Here is a 22,741-nt window from a genome sequence, read left to right as displayed (position 1 = left end):
GTATCTACAGTCGGTAGACCCTCCCACAGGACCCGCTGAGCCTCCCTGCTGAATCCATCTGTGGAGAACAGGGACCCATAAAAGGACCGAACTAAAGCACTGATCCTCTCCGGATCTGTGACAGAGGAGCCATCATCCGCAAGCAGCTCAACGAGCTGTTTGTGGGCTCCCTGCCCTTTCTCCAGAAAGGAGAGCATGTACGGTGATATACGGTCCAAGGTGATGTACGGTCCAGATTGTGCAGCATCTGGACCCACGACCTCACCCAACTGCCTCGGAACTGCTCAAGCAGCAGGTTTCTCAAAGCTTCCTTCCTCTCCTGATATTCTCCCCACTCACAGGAGTCCTCACCAATCCGACCCAGGCGAGACTCTGCGTCAAGTAACTCCCTCTCAAGCCTCTTGACCGCCGAGTCTCGCCTTCTGGTCGACCCCCACATGTATTCCTGACAAAAGAGATGGATGTAAGCCTTTCCCACATCCCACCACTACCTTAGGGAAGGGAAGCTCCTCTGCCTCTCTCCCCACTTCACCCAAAACCGACTGTATAACTCCCGGAAACACCGATCCTCCAGCAGTCGGTTATTAAAATGCCAGTACGAGGACCCAGCCCATGTGCACGTGGATTAAAGTCCACTCGTACCAGACAGTGGGCCGAGCACGGCACCAATCGCATTGAGGCCGCCGGGACATGGGAGACATACGCACCGGAGATGTACATGCGATCGATACGGGAACCACCTCCCTAGACCTCCGTGAAAAAGCGCTGGAATCAGGGTGAAGGTTCCACCATGCATCAACCAACTCAAAGGAATAATTCAAACCTCTCAACTTCTTCACTACAGCAGGGGCACACTGTGTACCAGAGCGATCTCACATCTCAAGTGTGCAATTGAAATCCCCCCCAAGGAAGACACACTCTCGGCTATCAATAGTGTTCAACAGAGCAGTCACCTCCTGAAGTAGGCAGGCCTGCATTGTGCCTGTGCTGGGGGCGTACAGGTTAACGAAATGTAACGGCATGCCATCCAGGCTCACGGCCAGATAGAGCAAACGGCCTGGGACAACTTCCTGCACCTTCAGGATCTCTGGCTGGAAAGTCGGGGCCAACAGGAAATTCACAACTTGAATTTGTGCTGAGGTGGCTCATTTAGTCACCCCTTCCCATTCCAGTCGCCAGGTGGGTTCATCACTGACAACAGTATGCGTCTCTTGCAGAAAACTCACTGCATATTTCCCCGCTCTGAGGACTGATAGATGATGAAATTTACAAAAGTCCCCCCTGCCACCATTTAGGTTTAGACTGGCAACTATGAATGTGCAAGCACGCTAGAATTTTTCCTCACACTCCTCATGGGAGCGGGGACCCACTCTCATAGGAACTTCAAAAAGGCCCCAAACTGATGCTCTCAGACTCGGAAAGACCACTGTCTTTGCGGCCAAGGATAATATCAAGTATCTTAATAAATCCCGGCAGATCCGTCCAATGTCTCCCCGCTGCTTCAATTTTAGTTTTAGAAAGTTTAGTTATTTTCAGAAATTCCCGAATCTCGCAGATAACGACCGCTCGAGATGCAGCACTGGAATCCAGGCAATCGGCCAACCCACTGACACTTGAAGCACCTTCCTCCCCAATACTCCGCTCAAGGTCATCGTCAGAATTCGAAGGGCTACAGCTAGCTCTCAGCACGCCCACTAGCTGGCTGCATCACTCTCCCCCTCCTCCAGCATGACATCACCCCCAGCATCAATGCCGAGGGAGGGTCCCGATACCCCTGACAGCAATGAGCTGTCCGGTGAAAGTCCATGCTCCTGCACTCTCCCACAACCCCCTACATCTGGGCCTGGGGAAGAAAAAACAAGAGGCACCCCCAGGGCCCGTCGTGCGCAGGCACCCCCGGAATCCAAATGAGGGTCACAACCCGAAACAGCCCCGAGCACCACAGCACCCAGAGTACCCACTCCACTGGCAACACCCAGAGAGTATCTACCCTCCACCAGCAGGGGAGTAACCTCACTAAGGCCCACTGAAAGATCTGGTGTTTCTGGAGTCTCCCCTACTACCCCACAGCAACTCCCTTTCACCCTTTTTTATTTTTATTTTTTGTCCTGTTAAAAAACAAAATGTTAGTTGGAGGTCTTCTTTTATGTGGGGGGTGGAGGAGGGGAAGGGGAGAGAAAAATGTTGAGATTCTCTCCCCTGAAGGCCACGCCCCTTCCGGAGGGACTATAAGACCCGGAAGTGTTGAGTGCCTCAGTCAGTCTCTGCAAGATGGGGGAGTGAGAGGGTCATGTCTCTCAGTCTGAGCTGTGAATAACACTGAACACATGTCTACTAAACTGTGAGTGTGGTTTTACTGACCTTGAGTGCTTTGTGGTTTGAAAATGAAAATGTGGTTGGCTTGAAACAAAGCACAGCAAATGGTTGGTGGCGGTTGGCTTGAAACAAAACACAGCAAATGTTTGGTGGTGGTTGGGTTGAAATGGCAAATGATTAAAAGTTTAAACTTGACAACTTTGCACTGTATATTGATTTTAGATAAAACTGACGGCTGTGACTTTTGGCCATCTTACTCAGTTCCCCTCCGCTCATCAGGTGCAGAGGATTGATGTCAATCACGCCATGGAGGCCACGCCCCATCCGGTGGGAGGGGGGGACGGATTTCAAAACCCGGAAGTGTGGGTGCGGCTCAGTCTCTGCAAGGTTGTGGAGGGAGAGGTCACGACTGTCTGAGCTGTGAATCAATTGAACACACTGAATGTCTACGGAAATGTGAGTATGGTGTTTATGTGGTGGTTATGTGGTGTTTATGTGGTGTTTTGTGTGGGTTTTATGGTGGTATCACCCTGCTTGAAATGGTATGAATGCATTTGAATGTGGTGGCCTTGCACCCTGCTTGAAGTGGTATGAAACTGCATTTGAATTTGGTGGCCTTGCACCCTGCTTGAATTGGCAAGAAACTGCACTTGAATTTGATGGCCTTGCACCCTGCTTGAAATGGTAGGAAACTGCATTTGAATTTGGTGGCCTTGCACCCTGCTTGAAATGGAATTTCAAGGAATAGCCGTGAGTCAACTGCCAGCAGATCAGCCGTGAGTGAGCTGCCAGCACATCAGGCTTGAGTGACTGAGCTGCCACCCCAAGAATCCATTTGGCCCACAATGTCCATACTAGCCCTCTGGAAACCAGTCCCTTCAGTCCACAACACCCATACTAGCGCTCCAGAAAGCTCCCCCTCCCCCCCCCCCCCCCCCCCCACTGGCCACCAATATTGGAATTGGTGGAGAGGTAGAATATTGTGTTGGGGGACCAGCCTTCCCGTGTGAACATGGGACCCAACGGGTCCCACTTAGTTTAGTTCCACACTAAATGGAGAAATCCTTTAACAAAGGAAAGTTTCAGCAGTCCAATGTTGTCAAACTTTGAGATCTCACTGCCTCTGTCCCTCTTCCTTCGACAAAAACCATGAAGGTTGCTTCAAATCTTCTCAGCCGCTGAAACAGAGAGAGACACAACCTCTCTCTCTCCCCCTCTCCCCCTCTCCCCCTCTCCCCCTCTCCCCCTCTCCCCCTCTCCCCCTCTCCCCCTCTCCTCCTCTCCTCCTCTCCCTCTCTCCCTCTTTCCCTCCCTCTATCTTTGGTAGTTGTTCTTTCTTATTAATCGTATGTACTTTTCATGCCACTGTATGGATATGGTTTCCACAAAGATTGATTTTTGTGTGTTTTCTAACTTACAGACAAAATCAACTTGTGGACGTCTGTGAAAACGGTGTCAGAGTAGGGCATAATTTATGCCCTACTGCCCAGAGTAAGCTAATTTATGTAAACCATGCTGCACTGCCTAAAGACCAGCTCCAACACGTGCAATCTGCTTCAGGATGGCAGCATAGTATTCCCAGGTGGTAACTCTCTGCTTCTGGGATACAGCCATATGTCCCCTGTTGGCAGCATGGAGAGTCTGAAGGGAGTGAACTAAAACGGCATTATAAAATATAGCCTTTTCTTAACCTCTAGGGAGTGCAGCGTAGGTTTACAAGGTTAATTCCCGGGATGGCGGGACTGTCATATGCTCAGAGAATGGAGGAGCTGGGCTTGTACACTCTGGTTTAGAAGAATGAGAGGCATTCTCATTGAAATATATAAGATTGTTAAGGGCTTGGACACACTAGAGGCAGGAAACATGTTCCCGATGTTGGGGGAGTCCAGAACCAGCGGCCACAGTTTAAGAATAAGGAGTAAGCCATTTAGAACGGAGACGAGGAAACACTTTTTCTCACAGGGAGTGGTGAGTCTGTGGAATTCTCTGCCTCAGAGGGCAGTGGAGGCAGGTTCTCTGGATGCTTTCAAGAGAGAACTAGATAGGGCTCTTAAAAATAGCAGAGTCAGGGGATATGGGGAGAAGGCAGGAACGGGGTACTGATTGGGGATGATCAGCCATGATCACATTGAATGGTGGTGCTGGCTCGAAGGGCCAAATGGCCTGATCCTGCACCTATTGTCTATTGTCAATTGTCTCTATCCAAAGCCTAATGGAAGTCGGTGCTTGCTCCATCGCTGGCACTGAGGTAACCTCTTCTTAATTGGAAAGGTATATTCCTAACTCTACAGGAGACAATGAGAGTTGGGAAGAAAGGGTTTTCCAGTATCCATAGTACTTCTTTCCGGTCAGAAGTGCAACATGCATGTCAAATTATGTTCCTTCCAGCTTGCTGATACGTATATGCTTTCCTATTGGAGTCATAATCATAGAGTCGTACTGTACGGAAACAAGTTCTTCAGCTCAACTTGCCCATGCCAACCAAAGTGCCCCATCCTTGTGGTCCAGAACAAAACCAGTTTACGATAAAGTAACAACATTAGCTACTCTCCAGAACTCGAGAACCTTGCTTGTACCGAGAGAAGACACAAAAGATCTTCGTCAAGGTTCGCTCAATATCTTCTCTGACTTCCCTCAATAAGTTGGAATAGATGTGATGCCACTTGCAAGGTACGATGTACCTGCATTCCTAGATCCTTCTGCTCCACAACACACCCCTGACCCCTACCATTCACTGTGCAGTTCCTTCACATGTTGGACTTCCCAAAATGCAATACCTCAAATTTCCCCATATTAAATTCCATCAACCATTCCTCAGCCCATCTGCCCAACCGATCAAGATCCTGCTGCAATTTTTGTCAACCATCTTCGCCATCTACAATACCACCCAGTTTGGAGTCATCTGCAAACTTGCTAGCCATGTCATGCATGTACTCATCCAAATCATTGATACAGATGACAAACAGCAATGTGTCCAGCACTGAATCCTGAGGCGCACCACGAGTCACAGCCAATAGAATAGCAACCTTCCACCATCACCCTCTGCTTCCTTCTCTGAAGCCAATTTTCTATCTCTCCTTGAATCCTATGCACTCCAACCTTCCAGAGCAACCTAGCATGCAACCTTGTCAAATGTCTTGCTGAAATCCATATATACATCTACATCTCTCACCTCAACAACCTTTTTGGTTACATCATCAAAAACTCAATCAGATTCATGAGCCACAACCATCCACATACAAAGCTGAGAATCTATTATCAGCCTTTGTCCATCTAAATGCATGTATATTCTCTCCCTCAGAAAAATCACTAGGAACTTTATGACCACAGACGCTAGGCTCACAGGCCTTTAGTCCCCAGGAAATTCCCTGCAGCCTTTCTTGGATAGGGCCCCAACATTTTCCACCCTCCAGTCTTCCGGAAGCTCACCAGCATTTAATGACGTCTGGTAAATCTCAACCAGGACTCCCTGCAATTTCCTCTCTAGTTCCCCACTGTGTCCTCGGATATGTCTGTGTAGGCCGAGCAGATATGTGATCTTCATAGGTATCAGGACCTCAGTACCTCTTCAACCATAATACTGATTGCTCTCAAGACACTTCCATTGACTGACCCAAGTTCTGCAGTCCTCATGTCTTTCTCCATGGTAAAAACAGAGGATAAATATTAGTTGAAGACTTTGCCCATCTCCTGTGGCTCCATGCAGAGATGATCGCTTTGATTTCTGTGTGGTCCCACTTTCTCTGGTTACCCTTTTCCCCTTTATGTACTTTAGTTTAGTTTAGAGATACAGCCTTTGCTCATTGAGTCCATGCTGACCCAGAGATCCCTGCACACTAACACTATCCTACACACACGCAAGGGACAATTTACAGTTTTAATGAAGCCAAATAAACTACAAACCTCTATGTCTTTGGAGTGTGGGCGGAAACCAGATCACCCGGAGAAAACCCAGGCAGGTCACAGGGCGAACATACAAACTCCATACAGAGCACACGTGATCAGATCAAACCCAGGTCTCTGACACTGTAAGGCAGCAAATCTACCATTGTATCACCATGCCACTTACATAAGGTACACTTATGAAATATCTGGGGATTATACTTAATGCTATCTGCCAGAGCTATCTCCTGTCCTCTTTTTGCCCTCCTGATTTCCTTGTTTAACTTGCTTCTTAGTTCGCGAAACTCCTCCAGGGATACATTTGATCCCAGCTGCTTATACCTGCCCCATGCCTCCATTTTACTCTTGACCAGAACCTCTATTTCCCTAATCCAAGCAACCTTATGCTTACCTGCCTTACCCTTCACTCTAATGGGAATGTGCATGTCCTGGACTCTTATCAGCACAGTTTTAAATGCATCCCACATTCCTGATGTTCCTTCCCTTCAAACAACCTACTCCAATCAACTTGAGCGAGTTCCAGTCTCATAACCTCAAAATTGGCCCGGTCCCAATATAGCATTTTAACTCATGGGCCTGCTCTGTCTCTATCCATGACTATTTAAAACCTAATAAAACAGTGGTCGCTGGTCCCAAAAGGCTCATCCATGGATACTTCATCCACATGCCCCTCCCAATTTCCCAAGTCTAGATCAAGCCCTCTCCTGTGTGGGGCCCTCTACATATTGCCAGAGGAAGCACTCCTGAAAATATATGGCACTCCAAAGATGTACAAGCTTGTAGGGTAATTGGCTTGGTATATTTAAAAATTGTCCCTAGTGGGTGTAGGATAGTGTTAACGTGTGGGGATCGCTGGTCGGCACAGACCCAGTTGGCCGAAGGGTCTGTTACCATGCTGTAGCTCTAAACTAAACTAAACTAAATTACACCCCATCTAATTGTCTGTTTGGGGGCCTGTAGTATACTCCCCAAAAGGTGATCATCCCTTTCTTGTTCCTCAGATCCACCAATAAAGCCTCACTAGACGAACCATCCGTAATGTCACCTTTGACCACTGCCGTGACATCATCCTTAACCCCTCCTGAAGCACCTGTACCCTTGAACATTGAGCTGCCAGTCCTGCCCCTCTCTTAACCGGTGCTTCTGCAATGGCAACAATGTTGGTTCATCTGACTCACCCGTCAGGACTCTTGCATTAAAATAAGTGCAATGTAAACCAACATTCTTTCCTTGCTCCCTGCCTTTCTCCTGCCTACTCTGTCCACTAAGCTTTCTCTCATCAGCCTCCATATCATCTTCTAACCTCTCACCTGCCTCAGCCCTGCATAGGATCCCAACCCCTCTGCCAATCTAGTTTAAATCCACCTGTGTAGCACAAGTGAACCTTCCTGCCAGGATATTGGTACCCCTCCAGTTACTGTGGAACACATCCTTTTTGTACTGGTTGCCTCTGCCCCAGAAGACATCCCAAAGGTGTAGACATTTGAATCCCTGTTCCCTGCACCAACTCCTCAGCCGTATATTCATCTCCTCTATATACCATTTCTACCCTCACTAGCACGTGGGACTGGAAGCAATCCCGAGATCACTACCCTGGAGGTCCTGCTTTTTAGCCTTTTACCTAACTCCCTCTTCTCATATTGCAGAACCTCCTTCCTTTTCTTACCTATGTCATTTATCCTGATCAAATCCTCAAAGCTTGCTTATATTTCATTACATTTGCCTTCTCACAATGAGGAGTGCAGCTTTGGTGCACAGATGGGAAGTCACTTGTGGTCATCTGTGAAGAAGGTTTCGACTCGTGTGCTTGTGATTCAAAGTTTCTTGACAACTATGAAATTAAATATTAGTAGGATCACATGGAGCTGCCACCCTTTAACCAGTAATTCAGGCCATCAGAACAGTGTTACATCTTAAAACATGAAAATGAGTTGCTATTTTAAAACTGAGTTTAAGAACAACTCTGTGTAGGATGGAACTGCAGATGCTGGTTTAAACTGAAGATAGACACAAAATGCTGGAGTAACTCAGGCAGCATCTCTGGAGAGAAGGAATGGGTGACATTTCGGATCGAGACCCTTCTTCAGACCAGGGTCTCGACCCGAAACATCACCCATTCCTTCTCTCCAGAGATGCTGCCTGTCCCGTTGAGTTACTCCAGCATTTTATGTCTATCATTAGAATAACTCTATTCGATTTGAGACTTTTGTGCACACTTTGTGCACCAAGCAAACTCAATAGCTCCACCAAGTGGCAAATCTTCAACATTTAATATGTTTAACTGCACGGTCCATGAAAATGAGCATTGGGCTAGGTCTGATCTTTTAATACATGCTCATTGATTGTAATAAGGACCTGAATGGCATCTCACTGAATATCTGCTCATTATAATGATTTCTGGTTACAGAGTAACACCTTCGTTAATTAGATGCATGCGGCAGCACAGGAACCAATTTCCTAACATGCCGACGTCAATTAAAATTAGAGGGAGTTGTCACTTGCTGTCTGAGGATGTTGGATGCTGTACCAGGTGGTTGAAAATGGGAGAGGTGCTTGGATTCACAAAGTGCTATGAGGCCTTCTGGACACGTTGAAAATGCGGAGGGAGCAAAGATGAGTACCCAGCCCCAAGGACCTGGATGCAATGTTGCCAGTAATTCAATGATCTCACATGATTAGTCAAAGTCAATGGCATATACACACCCACTGCTCAATTCACTTTATCCCCATCAATTACCCACCAACAGTCTCTTCAAACCAGGATTAATACTTCCACCTCATCTTCACACACTTGACATTGCCAGCTTCAAACCTATTGCTCACTGCTTACGCATACCATTGTTCAACCATGACAGACAGTTTGTTAAAACACATTGCATAACAGATTTTGTACACTGAAAACAAGCTGGATGAATGTAAAGCTAGATTTGCCTACCTTAGGGAACTGAGAGACTGCAATGTACTCTGCTATGCACGCTGCTAAGTGTCTCACCTGACCGTGCCATACAACCCGAGGGCATCTTACTTAACTGGATGGACCAAAGGGCGCCCGCAGGCAGGGTTATGGATGGAAGGTTCTGCTTCCTAGTTAACTCCTCGGTGCTCAGCACTGGCTATCGTAGTGAGTTCCTGCTCCCTGGACCAGAGATATCCATGAGATCTTGTCTCTAGTACTTGCCGTGAGAATTCATTTTGGCTACCCTAACATTAGTCTACATCTCACCCCATGCTGATACTAAGCTTACACTTGAAGAACTACACACTGTGACCAATAGCCTTGAAACAAAATACCTGAGGCTTTGTTAATAATAGTCAGCGACTTCAATTAGGCCAACCTTAAGAAAGTTTTATTAAAGTACGATCAGATTGTCTCCTGTCCAACCAGAGGCCCAAACACCCTCGACCACTGCTACACAACCATCAAAGATGCATATTGCTCCAACCCAAAATCTAACCAGCCGCCTGTGCTTCTACTTGCTTTCCAGCAGAAACTGAAGTGGGAGGATGAGGAATATGAAAGTCCTGGAGTGTTAGTCTGCAAAAACGGGTCCTTTGAATCAGTGGACTGGTCCAAGGACTTAGTGGCCCATTGCAGGCTTTAGGCCTCCTCCATTGCCAGAGTGAGGCCACGCATAAAGTGGAAAATTGACCTCATAACCCGCGTGCATTGTTTACAACTCAACGGTATTGAATTGTCACATTTGAAGTAATACCCCCTACCTCCCCTCTCTTGCTCCTCACCCAACCCACTCACCCCTACCGCTTATATGCTCTTGCACCTATCTAAATGATTCTTAAGTGTTGCAATAGAACTTGCTTCATCTACCTCCACTCCCTAAATTGATATTTCCTCTAATCCTCCTTTTCCTCTCCCGCTGGACCCTTCCACCTATATCCATCCCTCCGGCTGTACATTTCACTCTTTTTTGGTTACCTGACACCGTTTTGTCTACTTTTCATCCATCAATATCTCCATGCATCTGCAAATTACCCCCCTCTAACCTGTATCCACCTATCACTTCCCAGGCTCTAACCCAACCTTACTTAATTTTCCAGCTTTCTCCTCCCTACACCTTCAGTCTAAACAAAGATAACAATCCGAAATGTCATCTGTCCATTCCCTCCATAGATACTGCCTGACTGTTTGAGTTCCGCTAGCTCTTTGTCACTTGCGCAAGATTCCAGCAAATGCAGTTTCATGTATTCATTGTTTTGGGGATACTTTAGCTTTTCTATGTGGTGGAGGGGGGTAGGGTAAAGGGAAACTGCTTCCCAGTCACTTCCTGACGAGGATGCGACTATTATAGAAGTTATATAGAATGTATATAGAAGAAACACGTTACTTCTTAAATATAACCAATATGCTTAAAACAGTAAAGCTCGCAGATGTCAGCTATTTTTTTGCGTGCTCAGAAGTCAAGGCCAAAAAACATGTTATTGCTTAGTTTATTTTTGCTTTAGACTAGAACTTTATGAAACTTAGAAATTGAAAATAAAAAACAAGGACAGTACGGTTAAAGCTTGTAAAAACATACGCACTAAGCAGCCAAAGATAAGAACTGAAATTACAATAAAATACTGCGTGAAAGGATCGATCAGAGAGCATTTGGAGAATGGCAAAGGTGTGCTATCTCTGAGTGTTCCAGGCCCAGATTTGTGCAAATTAAAGGCCTCTCGTCTTCTTGAAGAATTCTCCGTGTCTGCGTCATTTATATCTTTAATTTGAGTCATGTAAACCACGACACTATTCTCCGAGTCGCGTCCTCGCCCCACTCCTCGCGGCCTACCATATGGATTGGAGCGGGCTTTCCTGCCGGGGTCCGGGGACCGGACCAGAGCTTCGACAGCAGTGGCTCAGCGCTGGATTCACCATGGAGCAGGCAATACCTACCTGGGTCGCCCTTTGAAGCTCCGGAGCGTTGGACCTGCAGCGTCGATATCGAGGAGCTGTGGTTCGCGGAGCTCCCAGGGCGGGCGGCGCTGACCGACATCGCGGAGTCCCGGGGCCCTTTGCCGAGGGACGCCAGCGTGAATCTCCGCCCTAAATACTTCGGGAGCCGCGGACTCCGGTAGGAAGAGGCCGACTCGAGGTTGTCCTCCCGTTCCGACGTCGGAGTTCCAACATCCCAGCGAGCGGGCCTTAGCGGCGAGCCTCCCATGGCAGCGACTGCGGAGGGCTCGGGAGGCCCCGGCGATGGGTGAACATCTGAGGAAGAGGACTGAATTTGTTGCCTTCCCCCACAGTGGGAAACTTTGATTCTGCTGTGTGGGGATGTTTCATGTTGGACTCTATCGTGTGATGTCTTCTTTATTTTATTGTATGGCTGTGTGGTGACCACACATTCCATTGTACCAAAGTTCGCGCGTGATGTACGGCGTCAAGACGCTGTGCACGGCATCGAGACGCTGTGCACGCCCGTCGATGGGGGTGCGTACGGCGTCGAGGTGGCTGTGGGCCGGCAGGCCGTTGCCGCGCGGAATTTTTGAACACGGTCAGTTTTTCGGAGCCCCGCGCAATGTCGGGACCAGCTCCGCACAACTCCATACGGCTCCGGCAATCGAAGTGGGACCGTCCCCACGAGGCTGTACGGCTCAAGCGACCACGTTAGGTCGCGCTTGCCGCATGGAGTTGCATGCTCGTGGTACAGGCCCTTTACCCTTTTGCTCCATGAATATATTGGGTGATGTGAAGGACAGGTTAATAAGATGGTTAAAAAGACATATGGGATGCTTTCCTTCATTAGTTGGGCACAGCAAACAACAGGAGGATCATGCTGGAACAGAATGTTACACTAGTTAGACCAGGACCTGAGTACCGTATACAGTTCTGGTCACCACATTATAGGAAAGAATTACAAGGATGTTAGCAGGACTGGAACATTTTAGCCACCTAAAAATATTGGACTTCTGTGCTGCATATTTTCCATGATTATGTTTGCACACTTCAATGAGAATAATTGTTTTCTTTTTCAAATGATGATGACAATTTAAATATGTTTAGTTTAATGATACAACATGGAAATAGGACCTTCAGCCCATTGAGTTCACCCCGTCCACACATTCACATTAGTTCTATGTTATCCTATTTTTCCAACCACTCCCCAAATTCTAGGGACAATTCATAGAGGCCAATTAACCAACAACCCTGCACATCTTTGGGATGTGGGAGGCAACCGGAGCACCCAGAGGAAACCCACGTATTCACAGGGAGAACGTGTAACCTCCACACAGGCAGCACCTAAGGATCAAACTGGGATCTCCAGCACAATGAGGCAGCAGCTCTACCAGCTACGCGACTATGCCACCCGTATGTATGGAATGAGCAAAAGTGTATAAAGTGGGGAGTTAGCATAAGCAGACACAACTTTAAGTGTTGTCATGTGCTGATGCATTCATATGGTTGCGAGAGAACATAACAGGCAACAACTATGAATGGGTGAAGTGCTTTTGGATCTTCCGTGAATGCATTTCAATAATATATTCCCCATTAATAAAATGGCTACTTCTATGCAATATTAAACATGGCAATTGAGTAAATCCCTGTATAAATTAACTATGGCTCTTAAAAAGCAAAGCTGCCACCTTGGCCTTACAACCCATTGCTAAGCTGCACCAAAATGTGTACTGCTCACTTGGAGAACTTAAATGTGGTTAAGTCATAAAACAAGACCATAGGTGATTGGACAAGTTAGATGCAAGAAGGATGTTCCCAATGTTGGGCTAGTCCAGAACCAGGGGTCACAGTCTTAGAATAAAGGGGAGGCCATTTAAGACTGAGGTGAGAAAATGCTTTTTCACCCAGAGAGTTGTGAATTTGAGGAATTCCCTGACACAGAGGGCAGTGGAGGCCAAATCACTGGATGGATTTGAGAGCGAGTTAGATAGATCTCTAGGGGCTAGTGGAATCAAGGGATTTGGGGAGAAGGCAGGCACGGGTTATTGATTGGGGACGATCAGCCATGATCGCAATGAATGGCGGTGCTGGCTTGAAGGGCCGAATGGCCTCCTCTGCACCTATTTTCTATGTTTCTAAAGGAGAAGATAATTTTGAACTGGGAACTGACTGCATTTTCTCCTATTATCTTACTTCTGTCAGCAGCTAGCATCTACCATGGGATGGCTGAATCTATGTCTGCATAAGGGGTAAGCCATTTAGAACGGAGATGAGGAAACACTTTTTCACACAGAGAGTTGTGAGTGTGGAATTCTCTGCCTCAGAGCGCGGTGGAGGCCAGTTCTCTGGATACTTTCAAGAGAGAGCTAGATAGGGCTCTTAAAGATAGCGGAGTCAGGGGATATGGGGAGAAGAATGATCAGCCATGATCACATTGGATGGCAGTGCTGGCTCGAAATGCCGAATGGCCTAATCCTGCACCTATTGTCTATTGTCTATTGCATAAGGCCCTTAATAGGACCCTCACAAGATCCAAGCCAGGCTAAGAGCATATTAAAGCAAGAATCTGAGCAGCTCTCCTCTACAACCTCTGAACCCACAAAAATAAGTGATGTACAGCACTTCCACATGCAATTACAGGTCAGTTACTTTAACTGCAGTGGTAGGAAAATGATTGGAGTCCAATCTGGGGGATGGTATAAAACTCTGTTTTGTAAGGAACAACAGCATGGATTTGTTAAGGGAGCAAAGGATATTCAGGGAGTGATGTTTTTACTTTGTACTAAGTTACGCATGCATGTGAAAGTATATTTTCTTTCGTAACGAGAATAGTAAACACATAGAAACATAGAAAATAGGTGCAGTAGTAGGCCATTCAGCCCTTCGAGTCAGCACCGCCATTCAATTAGATCATGGCTGATCATCCACAATCAGTACCCCATTCCTGCCTTCTCCTGCCTTCTCCCCATTTCCCCTGACTCTCTTTTGAATGCATCCAGTGAATCGGCATCCACTGCCTTCTGAGGTAGAGAAATCCACAAATTCACAACTCTCTGGGTGAAAAGGTTTTTCCTCATCTCAGTTTTAAATGGCCTACCCCTTATTCTAAAACTGTGGTCCCTGGTTCAGGACTCCCCTAACACCAGGAACATGTTTCCTGCATCTAGCTTGTCCAATCATCATAAAAATTGTATATAAACATATACCATTCCAGGGAAATACAAGCCTGGTCCTTCCATTCTTTCATCATATGACAGTCCCGCCTTCCCAGGAATTAACCTCGTGAACCTACGCTGCACTCCCTCAATAGCAAGAATGTCCTTCCTCAAATTAGGAGACCAAAACTGCACACAATACTCCAGGTGTGGTCTCACCAGGACCATGTACAACTGCAGAAGAACGTCTTTGTTCCTATACTCAACTCCTCTCGTTATGAAGGCCAACATGCCATTTGCTTTCTTCACTGCCTGCTGTACCTGCATGCTTACTTTCAGTGACTGATGAACAAGGACACCCAGGTCTCGTTGCATTTACCCTTTTCCTAATCTGACACCATTCAGATTATAATCTGCCTTCTTGTTCTTGCCACAAAAGTGGATAACCTCACATTTATCCACATTAAACTGCATCTGCCATGCATCTGCCCACTCACCCAACCAATCCAAGTCACCCTGCTTCCTCATAGCATCCTCTTCACAGTTCACACTGCCACCCAGCTTTGTGTCATCTGCAAAGTTGCTAATGTTACTTTTAATTCCTTCATCTAAATCATAAATATATATTGTAAATAGCTGCGGTCCCAGCACTGAGCCTTGCGGCACCCCACTAGTCACTACCTGCCATTCTGAAAGGGACGGTTAATTCTTACTCTTTGTTTCCTGTCTGCCAACCAATTTTCTATCCATGTTAATACCCTACCCCAAATACCATGTACTCTAATTTTGCCCACTAATCTCCTATGTGGGACCTTATCAAAGGCTTTCTGAAAGTCCAGGTACACTACATCCACTGGCTCTCCCTTATCCATTTTACTTGTTACATTCCAGAAGATTAGTCAAGCAAGATTTCCCCTTCATTAATCCATGCTGACTCAGACCGATCCTGTTACTGCTATTCAAATGCGTCGCTATTTCATCTTTAATAATTAAATCCAGCATCTTCCCCACCACCGATGTCAGGCTAACTGGTCTATAATTCCCTGTTTTCTCTCTCCCTCCTTTCTTAAAAAGTGGGATAACATTAGCTACCCTCTAATCCACAGTAGCTGATCCAGAATCTATAGAACATTGGAAAATGATCACCAAAGAGTCCACAATTTCTAGAGCCGATTGCTTGACTACCCTGGGATGCAGACCATCAGGCCCTGGGCATTTATCATCCTTTAGTCACATCAGTCTACCTAACACCATTTTCTGACTAACGTGAATTTCCTTTAATTCCTCCGTCACCCTAGATCCTCTATCCTCTAGTACTTCTTGTAGATTATTTGTGTCTTCCTTAGTGATGACAGAACCAAAGTACCTGTTCAACTCATCTGCTATTTCCTTGAACCCCATAATAAATTCACCTCTTTCTGTCTTCAAGGAACCCACATTTGTCTTAACTAATCTTTTCCTCTTCACATACCTAAAGAAGCTTTTACTATATTCTTTGCTAGCTTACCTTCTTATTTCATCTTTTCTCCCCGCATTGCCTTATTAGTTACCTTCTGCTCTTTAAAAGTTTCCTAATCCTCTGGCTTCCCGCTCATCGTTGCTATGTTATACTTCTTCTCTTTTAGTTTCATACTGTCTTGACTTCCCTTGTCAGCCACGGTCGCTTCCCCCCCACCCCGTAGAATCTTTCTTCTTCTTTGGAATGAACTGATCCTGCACCTTCTGGATTATTCCCAGAAATTCCTGCCTTTGCTGTTCCACCGTCTTCCCTGTGAGGGTCCCTTTCCAGTCAACTTTGTCATCCCTGTGAAGGTCCCTTTCCAGTCAGCTCCTCCCTCATGCCTCCATAGTCCCCTTTGCTCAACTGCAACACTGACACTTCTGATTTTACCTCCTCCCTCTCAAATTGCAGATTAAAACTTATCATATTATTATTGTATTAATGTGTACTATTTTTATGATTTATTCATACATGTATAAAGAACATCATGATGTCATTCGAGTGATGGTGCATTGCATGTATTTATGGAGCTCAACATGGATGGATGAGTGCATTGTGTTCATGGCATTGAATGTACATGGTAGTGGGGCTTATAAAAGCTATTATTGTCTGTGCTTTGCACATCACTCCACTGATGATACTGAACTTAAAATGTTTAAGAAAGAACTGCAGATGCTGGAAAAATCGAAGATAGACAAAAATGCTGGAGAAACTCAGCGGGTGAGGCAGCATCTATGGAGCGAAGGAATAGGTGACGTTTCGGGTCGAAACCCTTCTTTAGACTGATGTAGGGGTGGAGGGGGGGGGCACGGGAAGAAGAAAGCTGACTGATGTGGGGGTGGGGTGGGCGGGAAGAAGAAAGCCACTTAATTAAATTAAATTAAGTTAATGTTGCATTAATAAATGTATTTCTGGCAGGAAATAGGAAGAGCTCCATCCTGTTCTTTCTGCAGGTCCACGCATCACAGCCAGGCAATGTTTTCCAGAACATGACCATTCTGGAAACTTCATCTGGAATATGTTCATAAGTTCAGAAGTTATTGGAGCAGAATTAGGCTATTCGGCTTATCAAGTGTACTCCACCATTCAATCACGGCTGATCTATCTTTCCCTCTCAACCCCATTCTCCTGTCTTCTCCCCATACCCCCCGACACCTATGCTAATCAAAGTTGAAGGCGCCTTCAATTCAGCCCAGACACCTGAAATACATCTTCAGCATTACCTCATGGTCTAGATAAAGTATTCATATTAATGTTATAAGACTTTATCCAACATGTGGCATAAACCAGGTTTGAACTGGGTCAGACCAAGGGGAGACCAAGCGTAGGTTGGGCGATCGTTTCGCCGAACACCTCCGCTCAGTCCGCAAAAACCTACCTGAACTCCCGGTGGCTCAGCACTTCAACTCCCCCTCCCATTCCCAATCCAACCTCTCTGTCCTGGGTCTCCTCCATTGCCAGAGTGAGCAACAGCGGAAATTGGAGGAACAGCACCTCATATTCCGTCTGGGGACCTTGCGTCCTTATGGCATTAACATTGAATTCTCCCAATTTTGCTAGCCCTTGCTGTCTCCTCCCCTTCCTTAACCCTCTAGCTGTCTCCTCCCACCCTCCCATCCGCCCGCCCTCAGGCTCCTCCCCCTCCTCCCCTTTTCCTTCTTTCTCCCACCCCCCATCAGTCTGAAGAAGGGTTTCGGCCCGAAACGTCGCCTATTTCCTTCGCTCCATAGATGCTGCTGCACCCGCTGAGTTTCCCCAGCAATTTTGTGTACCTTTGAACTGGGTCCTTATCATTCATCACTCCTGTGTATGTGTAGGTCCAAACATATCAAGAAACTGTCTGAACTGCAAGATTAAAGCACTATGGATACGTCTGGGAATAAGCAGGCAAAAGAGAGATACAAGGAACTGCAGATGCTGTAATCTTGAGCAAAAACAAAACTAGAGGCTGCAACAAACTGGAGGACCAGCACCTCATATTCCGCTTGGGTAGCTTACGACCCAATGTTATAAACATTGAATTCTATTAAGGCTTTTAAGATTTACTGCTAAGGCTACTAAAGTTCAGAAAAGTTCTATAGCATAGCAAGTAAATTCTTAGTAGAAGTTTTATTAAACATCTTTTGCATTTGACAGAGAGCCAAATATTTATCACTGGTAAGGAAATAAAGAAATGTGTGGACTGAAGCAAAGGCAAAATGTAAAAATATAGTTGGCAGTTGCTTTTTAATAATTGGAGAGCAACGTCTGGCTTCAACAGTAGGGGGTGCATAGATCCTATCGAGTAATTACAAGCTGCAAAATAAAGATAACAATGACAAATGTTATTTGCCTCTTTGGTATAGCATCATTTTAGTGCTGTAGATCCTCATTTGTGCATAATCATGATTGTAAATTACAATCGCAACAATGTGGCATGTTTTGATCTCATTACTAAATTGGATTGTGCGTACATCTGTTTTGACCATTGGACCCAGGCCTGTGTACCCAGACCAGGATGCACTGCAAAGCCTGCAATACCTGCAAGTCCTGCAAGGCTTCAAGTGAGCCAAGGGACAATCCCACCTGGACAAAAACCTATCCTCAGAAAAGAGGCAAGAGTTCCGCTTGAATGAATCCTGCCATGACCTGTTGCCTGCATCTGTGAGGGGTCACCTTGGGTCGGGCTTGGGAGCAGACTGATGAGGACATTCCCCAACTATCTCACTCCACTATTCACAAGAGATCAGGTGCTTGTGATTGAATTGCAATTTGAACTCAATAAGCAGCCCCTTTAGGTACTTGGAGGAGTGAAAGGTGTGTGGTATAATGAATGTCTCTGAGACACAGCACTGGAGAATGGAGTCAAGGAAAGCTGTAGTGACAGGAGATTTGGTAATTAGAGGGACAAACAGATTCTGTGGCCATATGCAAAAGTCTAGGATGGGATGTTGCCTTCAGGATACTAGCATCAAGGGGTTGCAGGATATTCTCAAGAGGGAGTTGAAGCAGTCTGAGGCTGTTGCACACATGATACCAACAACATAGGTAGAAAAAGAGATAAGCTTCTGCAGAGTGAATATAGTGAGTTTGGCAAAAGATTGAAAAACAGGATCAAAGGATCCTGTGGATTACTCCAGATGCCATGTGTTAATGAGAGTAGGAATAGGAAGATAGAGTAGATGAATGTATGACTGAAGGGAGGGAGGGATTCTGGTTCTTGGAACATTGTGCAATGGTGCAATGTTGACCTGTACAGGGTGGATAGGTTGCATTTGAACTGCAGCGGGACTAATAACGTGGAGATTTGTTGGGCTACTCAGGTGGGTTTAAACTAGTCAGGCAGGGGGTTGGACTCAAACTAGTAGTGTGGCAAATGAGAAAATTGATGTGTATATAGAAGTAAAAGCAAGGGAAGAGAATCTTGCACCATCTTGATTCAGAAATACATCATTATTGCATCGCATTACTGAGTCTTAATCATGCATCTCCCTTCCCAACAGACCTGTGGGAGTGCTTCCAATAGAAGAGTTCCAGCAATTCAAAGTTAGCACCTCTTTCTCACAGGCTTTAAAGGATAAATAAATGATTTCACCACCTCATTGCTCAAATTACTTATTCAAGTCATTTTAGTCATGCCATTTGGATCCCCCTATTCCTTAAGACCAAGTCAAACCTAAATCTAAGGTCTGTCCCACATGGCGATTTTTTCGGCGACTGCCGGCGTCATTGACTGACAGGGTCACAGAAAGATTTTGAACATTTCAAAATCCAGCTGCGACAAAAAAAATGTTGCGACACTTGAGGAAACAGCATGTGTCAATACGTCATCACGCCACGTCACGCCGCATCACGGTGACCTGATATGTCAGTCAATTATGCCGACAGTCGCCGAAAAAATCGCCAAGTGGGACTGGCCCTTAACTTCAGATTACAAATGTCTGATTAGTCTGTCATATTGTAAATATCAGCTGTTCATTTATTGTTTATTCCCTTGCAGAATAAATTTGTCCAATGTCTGAACTGTAATCGACTGGTTCAGTTTCCATAGATCAGCTCAACACTGCATAATTTTCAACATGAGCAGTGACTTGGAGGAGACAACATTGATGAACAGAACTCAGTTTCTATGATGTTGGGGATGTTGATGTCCATCGGTTTGACTGGTATTGCTGAAATTGAAAGATAATCTTTCACGAGTAGCTTTTATTTTGAATAAATGATATGAACAAATGGCATGGATAGATATAAACAGTGACACCCTCATGTGTAGATAGAACTGTAGGCTCAGTAAACTGCTGATGCATAATTTTTCACACCAAAATGATTAAAAGAGGAATAAAAATTATTCATCATACAATTGCCTCATCCAAAATGCTTATCTTTGCAGAGCAAAGCCATGTTTTTTTTTCTTGGTAATAGATTGAGTAACATTCAACTACATAAAGAAATATGAAAGAAAGCTTAATCCACATCACAGCTACAGTATGTGCTAACATTTAGATTTAGGTTTTGGGTTATTATTGTCACACGCGCCGAGATACAGTTAAAAGCTTTGTTTTGCATGCTGTTCAGTCCAATTCAGTTGAACAAAGGGGACTATGAAGGCATGAGAGGGGAGCTGGCCAAGGTAGACTGGAAAGGGATCCTAGCAGGAATGACGGTGGAACAGCAATGGCAGGAATGTCTGGGCATAATCCGGAAGACGCAGGACCATTTCGTTCCAAAAAGGAAGAAAGAGTCTAAGGGGAGTAGGAGGCAACCGTGTCTGACAAGAGAAGTTAGGGATAGAATAAAACTAAAAGAAAAGATGTATAACACAGCAAAGAGTAGCTGGAAGCAAGAGGATTGGGAAACTTTCATAGGACAACAGAAGGAAACAAAACGGGCAATACGGGCTGAAAAGATGAAGTATGAAGGGAAGCTGGCCAGGAATATAAAGAAGGACAGTAAAAGCTTCTTTAGATATGCTATCTCTGGCAACGGTCCCCAAGTGCCTGAAAACAGCTACCATAGTAGGTATGTTGCAAAGCCTACCTGAAGCGTCTTTGAAAATCTGCCGTTGCGGGTGTGCGCGATTTTGGCGCCGTTTAGAGGGGGCGGGTTTAAAACGCGATTTTCTCTAGGCTGTTCAAATCGAAGATGTTCAGCCTAGTTAATTATTAACGAAAAATCGCTGGAAGACCCCGTCGCAAAAGCTATTATTAGGTTTAAAGGCCTTGAATAATAGTTATAGTAGTTTAAAAATCAATCTCTAAACCCGCGACCGTCAGCAACCGCAGGGTCTCATAAAGCAGACAACTGAAGGAAGGCTGTATATTTTTACATTAAAAAGGGCTTCTAAAGATCCCTTTATACAAAGTTTAATATTGCGAGTAGCTCATTTTGGCCCCATTATATCGCGCAGTATTTTTCCGGGCATTTGAGGGCACAAATCTACCGCAATGTGAACGTTCTAAACCAGCGCGTTCCACAGGGACCCACTGGAAAGCTGATTTAAATGGGCATTTATTTACAGCAATTGAACACTAAATTCCTTCCATTTGGTCTATAAATTAATGTAAATGAGATTTAAAAATCATGTTTTATTGTGAATTATTTGTGAATATTATTTGGACATTTAGGCTATTTAAAAATGTTAATCATTTATTAAGAAATGGATAGATGTTTAGATCTAGTAATTGAAGTCTGAAATTAGCTACAATTAGGTAACTAACTAATTATATGCTTTAATTTCAGGTCATCCAAGTAAGATTATTTTATATTTGTTTCAGAATGCTTCAATCTATGATAACTGAAAATTTCATTCAGTTCTCTTAATTTTTAAGAAAGTTATGGGCTTTTGACTGTTCACGATCACAACTTTTTTGTTATGTCCATAGAAAATCAATAGGGAACAAGATGCTCATTTCCGAGTATGAAAATGGCCATAACTTTTTAAATACTTGAGATATGAAAGTGAATTAGGTGTCAAATTAAACTTATTTTTATGCTTTATCTGATGGGATAAATTACAGACTTGATTTTTAAAATCTCAAAATTTTGTAACATTGCTAACCATAGTGCCGGTGCCGAAAAAGCCTAAAGTCACCAACCTGAATGACTACCGCCCGGTTGCCCTAACTCCAATACCCATGAAGTGCTTTGAAAGGCTGGTCCTTTCCCACATCAAATCCAGCATCCCTGCCTCACTGGACTTTCATCAATAGATCAACAGATGATGCCATCTCTCTGGCTCTTCACACTGCCCTGACTCACCTGGAAAGACAGGGCACGTACGTGAGGATGCTCTTCATAGACTATAGCTCTGCATTCAACATGGTCATCCCCACCAAGCTCACCACCAAACTCCACCAGCTAGGCCTCAGCTCGCCGATATGCGATTTGATCCTGAATTTTCTGACAGAGCGACCGCAGGCAGTGAGACTGGGCCCGCACCTGTCCTCCACTATCACCCTGAGCACCGGCACACCACAGGGCTGTGTACTAAGCCCCATGCTCTACTCCCTCTTCACACACGACTGTGTTCCTGCATTCGACACCAACACCATTGTCAAGTTTGCAGACGACACAACAGTGATTGGGCTGATCACCAAAGGTGATGAAACAAAATACAGAGCGGAGGTGCAGAACCTGGTGGACTGATGCGCGCGTAACAACTTGTCAAAAAAAACACCTCCAAGACCAAGGAGCTGATTATTGACTTCAGGAGGTCACATAATACGCCCCAATCTCCATCTACGGCGACAGTGTGGAGAGAGTGTCCAGCTTTAAGTTTCTGAGCACTCACATTTCAGAGGACCTCACATGGTCCACCAACACCACTGCGCTGGTCAAGAAGGCACAGCAACGACTGTTCTTCCTGAGAACATTAAAAAAGACTGGTCTGCCCCAACAGCTGCTGACAACCTTCTACCGCTGCACCACAGAGAGCATATTAACGTATGGCATCTCTGTGTGGTATCTCAGCTGCATGGAGGCGGAGAGGAGAGC

The sequence above is a fragment of the Amblyraja radiata genome, chromosome 4 (genome assembly GCF_010909765.2).
Source record: "Amblyraja radiata isolate CabotCenter1 chromosome 4, sAmbRad1.1.pri, whole genome shotgun sequence".
NCBI classification, from domain to species: Eukaryota; Metazoa; Chordata; class Chondrichthyes; order Rajiformes; family Rajidae; genus Amblyraja; species Amblyraja radiata.
The sequence above is the reverse complement of the archived record's forward strand: the minus strand, read 5'-3'. Positions refer to the sequence as shown.